This window comes from Coregonus clupeaformis, unplaced genomic scaffold (genome assembly GCF_020615455.1).
Source record: "Coregonus clupeaformis isolate EN_2021a unplaced genomic scaffold, ASM2061545v1 scaf2668, whole genome shotgun sequence".
Taxonomy (NCBI): Eukaryota; Metazoa; Chordata; class Actinopteri; order Salmoniformes; family Salmonidae; genus Coregonus; species Coregonus clupeaformis.
The window spans coordinates 26,141-32,176 of NW_025536122.1; the positions used below are offsets into that span (position 1 = coordinate 26,141).

The 6,036-nt window shown below is 47.2% G+C and overlaps 1 long non-coding RNA gene across 1 annotated transcript; it reads left to right on the forward strand.

Moving 5' to 3' along the window:
* The first annotated feature begins 452 nt into the window (after positions 1-452).
* LOC123489002 lies at positions 453-3,732 on the forward strand. The gene is made up of 3 exons (XR_006660381.1): positions 453-637; positions 768-840; positions 3,663-3,732. It is a non-coding gene; the product is annotated as an uncharacterized LOC123489002 (long non-coding RNA).
* Positions 3,733-6,036: the final 2,304 nt, after the last annotated feature.

The window sequence follows — 6,036 nt, forward strand, 5'->3', positions numbered from 1 at the left end:
CACCTACTGAAGTAGGACACACACACCTACTGAAGGACACACACACACCTACTGAAGGACACACACACACCTACTGAAGGACACACACACACCTACTGAAGGACACACACACCTACTGAAGGACACACACACCTACTGAAGTAAGGACACACACACCTACTGAAGGACACACACACCTACTGAAGGACACACACACCTACTGAAGGACACACACACACCTACTGAATTAAGGACACACAACATTTCTAAAAACCTGTTTTTGCTTTGTCATTATGGGTTATTGTGTGTAGGTTGATGAGGAAATACTTTTATTTAATCTATTTTAGAATAAGGCTGTAACGTAACAAAATGTGGAAAAAGTCAAGAGGTCTGAATACTTTCCGAAGGCGCTGTATACAGATACACACAGACCGGGGTTTTACCTGCTCACACCTGTCCCCTCCTAGGTTTGTGTCTGACCACGCCCCTGCTGGTTGCCAGGCGCTGCTCCAGCACCGGCTGATCCAGGCCAATCAGAAGTCCCGGCTGGGATCAGGCTCCGCCCCTGAGGCAGCACGCACCTATCCACTGACTCTGCTGGAGTGGACAGCCAATAGGAAGAGGGCTAACATGGTGCTGCAGGTGACCTGCTTCGACGGTGAGCTGCGCTGCCTGATGACATCAGAGGGCTGTCTGCTAACTGACTACCAACTAACAGACTCAGAAACAAAGAGGAAACAGCTGCTTGACTCCATAACACTCCTCCCCTCCTCTCTCTCTCTCTCTAGGAGGATCCTTCCTGTGTCCCGTCAACTCCTGGACCAGTGGAGAAGACCTGGCGGGAGACATCCTGCTACACAGGTATCCTATCCTACCATCCTGCTACACAGGTATCCTATCCTACCATCCTGCTACACAGGTATCCTATCCTACCACCCTACTACACAGGTATCCTATCCTACCATCCTACTACACAGGGTATCCTATCCTACCATCCTGCACACAGGCATCCTATCCTACCATCCTGCTACACAGGTATCCTATCCTACCATCCTGCTACACAGGTATCCTATCCTACCACCCTACTACACAGGTATCCTATCCTACCACCCTGCTACACAGGTATCCTATCCTACCACCCTGCTACACAGGTATCCTATCCTACTACACAGGTATCCTATCCTACCATCCTGCTACACAGGTATCCTATCCTACCATCCTACTACACAGGTATCCTATCCTACCATCCTGCTACACAGGTATCCTATCCTACCACCCTGCTACACAGGTATCCTATCCTACCACCCTGCTACACAGGTATCCTATCCTACTACACAGGTATCCTATCCTACCATCCTGCTACACAGGTATCCTATCCTACCACCCTGCTACACAGGTATCCTATCCTACCACCCTGCTACACAGGTATCCTATCCTACTACACAGGTATCCTATCCTACCATCCCTACTACACAGGTATCCTATCCTACCATCCTGCTACACAGGGTATCCCTATCCTACCATCCTGCCACAGGTTAGGTATCCTATCCTACCATCCTGCTACACAGGTATCCTATCCTACCACCCTACACACAGGGTATCATCCTACCATCCTACTACACAGGTATCCTACTCTCTACCACCGTACTACACAGGTATCCTATCCTACCATCCTGCTACACAGGTATCCTATCCTACCATCCTGCTACACAGGTATCCTATCCTACCATCCTACTACACAGATATCCTATCCTACCATCCTGCTACACAGGTATCCTATCCTACCACCCTACTACACAGATATCCTATCCTACCATCCTGCTACACAGGTATCCTATCCTACCATCCTGCTACACAGGTATCCTATCCTACCACCCTACTACACAGGTATCCTATCCTACCATCCTACTACACAGGTATCCTATCCTACCACCCTACTACACAGGTATCCTATCCTACCACCCTACTACACAGATATCCTATCCTACCATCCTGCTACACAGGTATCCTATCCTACCATCCTGCTACACAGGTATCCTATCCTACCACCCTACTACACAGGTATCCTATCCTACCACCCTACTACACAGGTATCCTATCCTACCACCCTACTACACAGGTATCCTATCCTACCATCCTGCTACACAGGTATCCTATCCTACCACCCTACTACACAGGTATCCTATCCTACCACCCTGCTACACAGGTATCCTATCCTACCATCTGCTACACAGGTATCCCTATCCTACCATCCTACTACACAGGTATCTCTATCCTACTATCCTGCTACACAGGTATCCTATCCTACCACCCTACTACACAGGTATCCTATCCTACCACCCTACTACACAGGTATCCTATCCTACCACCCTGCTACACAGGTATCCTATCCTACCATCCTGCTACACAGGTATCCTATCCTACCATCCTGCTACACAGGTATCCTATCCTACCATCCTACTACACAGGTATCCTATCCTACCATCCTGCTACACAGGTATCCTATCCTACCACCCTACTACACAGGTATCCTATCCTACCATCCTGCTACACAGGTATCCTATCCTACCACCCTACTACACAGGTATCCTATCCTACCATCCTGCTACACAGGTATCCTATCCTACCACCCTACTACACAGGTATCCTATTCTACCATCCTGCTACACAGGTATCCCATCCTACCACCCTACTACACAGGTATCCTATCCCACCATCCTGCTACACAGGTGTCCCATCCTACCATCCTGCTACACAGGTATCCCTATCTCACCATCCTGCTACACAGGTATCCTATCCTACCACCCTACTACACAGGTATCCTATCCTACCACCCTACTACACATGTACCTATCCTACCATCCTACTACACAGGTATCCTATCCTACCATCCTACTACACAGGTATCCTATCCTACCATCCTACTACACAGGTATCCTATCCTACCATCCTACTACACAGGTATCCTATCCTACCATCCTACTACACAGGTATCCTATCCTACCATCCTACTACACAGGTATCCTATCCTACCATCCTGCTACACAGGTATCCTATCCTACCATCCTACTACACAGGTATCCTCTCCTACCATCCTACTACACAGGTATCCTATCCTACCATCCTACTACACATGTATCCTATCCTACCATCCTACTACACAGGTATCCTATCCTACCATCCTACTACACAGGTATCCTATCCTACCACCCTACTACACATGTATCCTATCCTACCACCCTGCTACACAGGTATCCTATCCTACCACCCTACTACACAGGTATCCTATCCTACCATCCTACTACACAGGTATCCTATCCTACCATCCTGCTACACAGGTATCCTATCCTACCATCCTACTACACAGGTATCCTATCCTACCACCCTACTACACAGGTATCCTATCCTACCACCCTACTACACAGGTATCCTATCCTACCATCCTACTACACAGGTGATATCCTACCATCCTACTACACAGGTATCCTATCCTACTACACAGGTATCCTATCCTACCATCCTGCTACACAGGTATCCTATCCTACCATCCTGCTACACAGGTATCCTATTCTCTGGAAATGCAAATGTTGAAAGCGTGTTGGAAGTACAATAATTACACAATAACACATTTCATTGTTGCACGTTTAAACTTCACTCCATCGTGTCTGTGTGTGTTCCTGTAGGGGGGTGTGTGAGGCGTGGAGGGGCTGGTCTATATTGATGAAGGAGCATGGGCAGTGGGCGGAGCTAGCCTGATTACCGAGGATCTGGTGCGTATAACACACACACACACCACATTGAGCAGCATTGAGCTAACTGGGTTATCAGGCTAACTGAGATCAGCTAACAAGATTGTAAGACCAAGATTAGGCTAACTAAGAGGAAAGATAGGCTAACTAGTTATCAGGCTAAGAGAGCAGGCTAACTGGGTTATTGTAACAGTATCAGGCTAACTGCAGAGTATCTGTAGCTAACTGGAGTTATCAGGCTAACTGAGTTATTAGGGTAATTGTTTATGCAACTGGGTTATCAGGCTAATTAAGCATTAAGAATAGGCTAACTAGGCAACTGAGAGTTATCAGGCTAACTGAGTTATCACTTCAACGGAGAGTTATCAAGGGTGAAGGAAGCGAAAACAGTTTTTTGAAATGTTTGAAAAATGTATTAAAACAAAAAAACAGAAAGACCTTATTTACATAAGTATACTTTGCTATGAGACTCGTAATTGAGTTCAGGTGCATCCTGTTTCCATTGATCATCCTTGAGGTGTTTCTACAACTTGATTGGCCATTATTTGGAAAGGCACACACCTGTCTATATAAGGTCCCACAGTCGGCTGGTCCTCTGTAGCTCAATTGGTAGAGCATGGTGCTTGTAACGCCAGGGTAGTGGGTTCGATCCCCAGGACCACCCATATGTAAAAATGTATGCACACATGACTGTAAGTCGCTTTGGATAAAAGCGTCTGCTAAATGGCATATTATATTATTATTATAATGTCAGAGCAAAAACCAAGTCAGTGTCGAAAGGAATTGTCCGTAGCTCCAAGACAGGATTGTGTCGAGGCACCGATCTGGGGAAGGGTACCAAAAATGTCTGCGCATTGAAGGTCCCCAAGAATACAGTGGCCTCCATCATTCTTAAATGGAAGAAGTTTGGAACCACCAAGGCTCTTCCTAAGAGCTGGCCGCCCGCCAAACTGAGCAATCGGGGAGAAGGGGCCTTGGTCAGGGAGGTGACCAAGAACCCAATGGTCACTCCGAATGAGCTCCAGAGTTCCTCTGTGGAGATGGGAGAACCTTCCAGAAGGACAACCATCTCTGCAGCACTCCACCAATCAGGCCTTTATGGTAGAGTGGCCATTTATGGTAGAGTGGCCAGACGGAAGCCACTCCTCAGTAAAAGGCACATGACAGCCTGCTTGGAGTTTGCCAAAAGGCACCTAAAGGACTCTCAGTGTCACGATCGTCTGACGAATGAACAGACCAAAGCGCAGCGCGTTGAGTGAACATGACTTTATTAACTCAAAGTCTGGAACAAAACAACAAAACAAGAACGATTCGTGAAGTCCTCTGCTAAACTGACAGAACATGGAACAAAAACCCACAACACCCACAGGAAAACATACAGATAAATATGATACCCAATCAGAGATAACGAGCCGACAGCTGACACTCGTTACCTCCGATTGGGAGTCATTGAACCCAACAAAGAAATACAACACATAGAACCACCCAACCAAACAAAACACCACGAAACGAACACACCCTGGCTCAACACACAAAGTCCCGGAGCCAGAGCGTGACACTCAGATCATGAGACACAAGATTCTCTGGTCTGATGAAACCAAGATTGAACTCTTTGGCCTGAATGCCAAGCGTCACGTCTGGAGGAAACCTTGCACCATCCCTACGGTGAAGCATGGTGGTGGCAGCATCATGCTGTGGGGATATTTTTCAGCGGCAGGGACTGGGAGACTAGTCAGGATCGAGGAAAAGGTGAACGGAGCAAAGTAGAGAGAGATGCTTGATGAAAACCTGCTCCAGAGCGCTCAGGACCTCAGACTGGGGCGAAAGTTCACCTTCCAACAGAACAATGACCCTAAGCACACAGCCAAGACAATGCAGGAGTGGCTTCGGGACAAGTCTCTGAATGTCCTTGAGTGGCCCAGCCAGAGGCCGGACTTGAAGCCGATCGAACATCTCTGGAGAGACCTGAAAATAGCTGTGCAGCAACGCTCCCCATCCAACCTGACAGAGCTTGAGAGGATCTGCAGAGAAGCATCTGAGAAACTCCCCAAATACAGGTGTGCCAAACTTGTAGCGTCACCTGTTTTTGCGTTGTCATTATGGGGTATTGTGTGTAGAATGATGAGGGGGAAAAAAACAATTGAATCCGTTTTAGAATAAGGCTGTAATGTAACAAAATGTGGAAAAAGTAAGAGGGTTTGAATACTTTCCAGAATGCACTGTATATGCAAAAGGATGTGGAAACCCCTTCAAATTAGTGGATTTGGCTATTTCAGCCACACCTGTTGCTGACAGGTGTATAAAATCG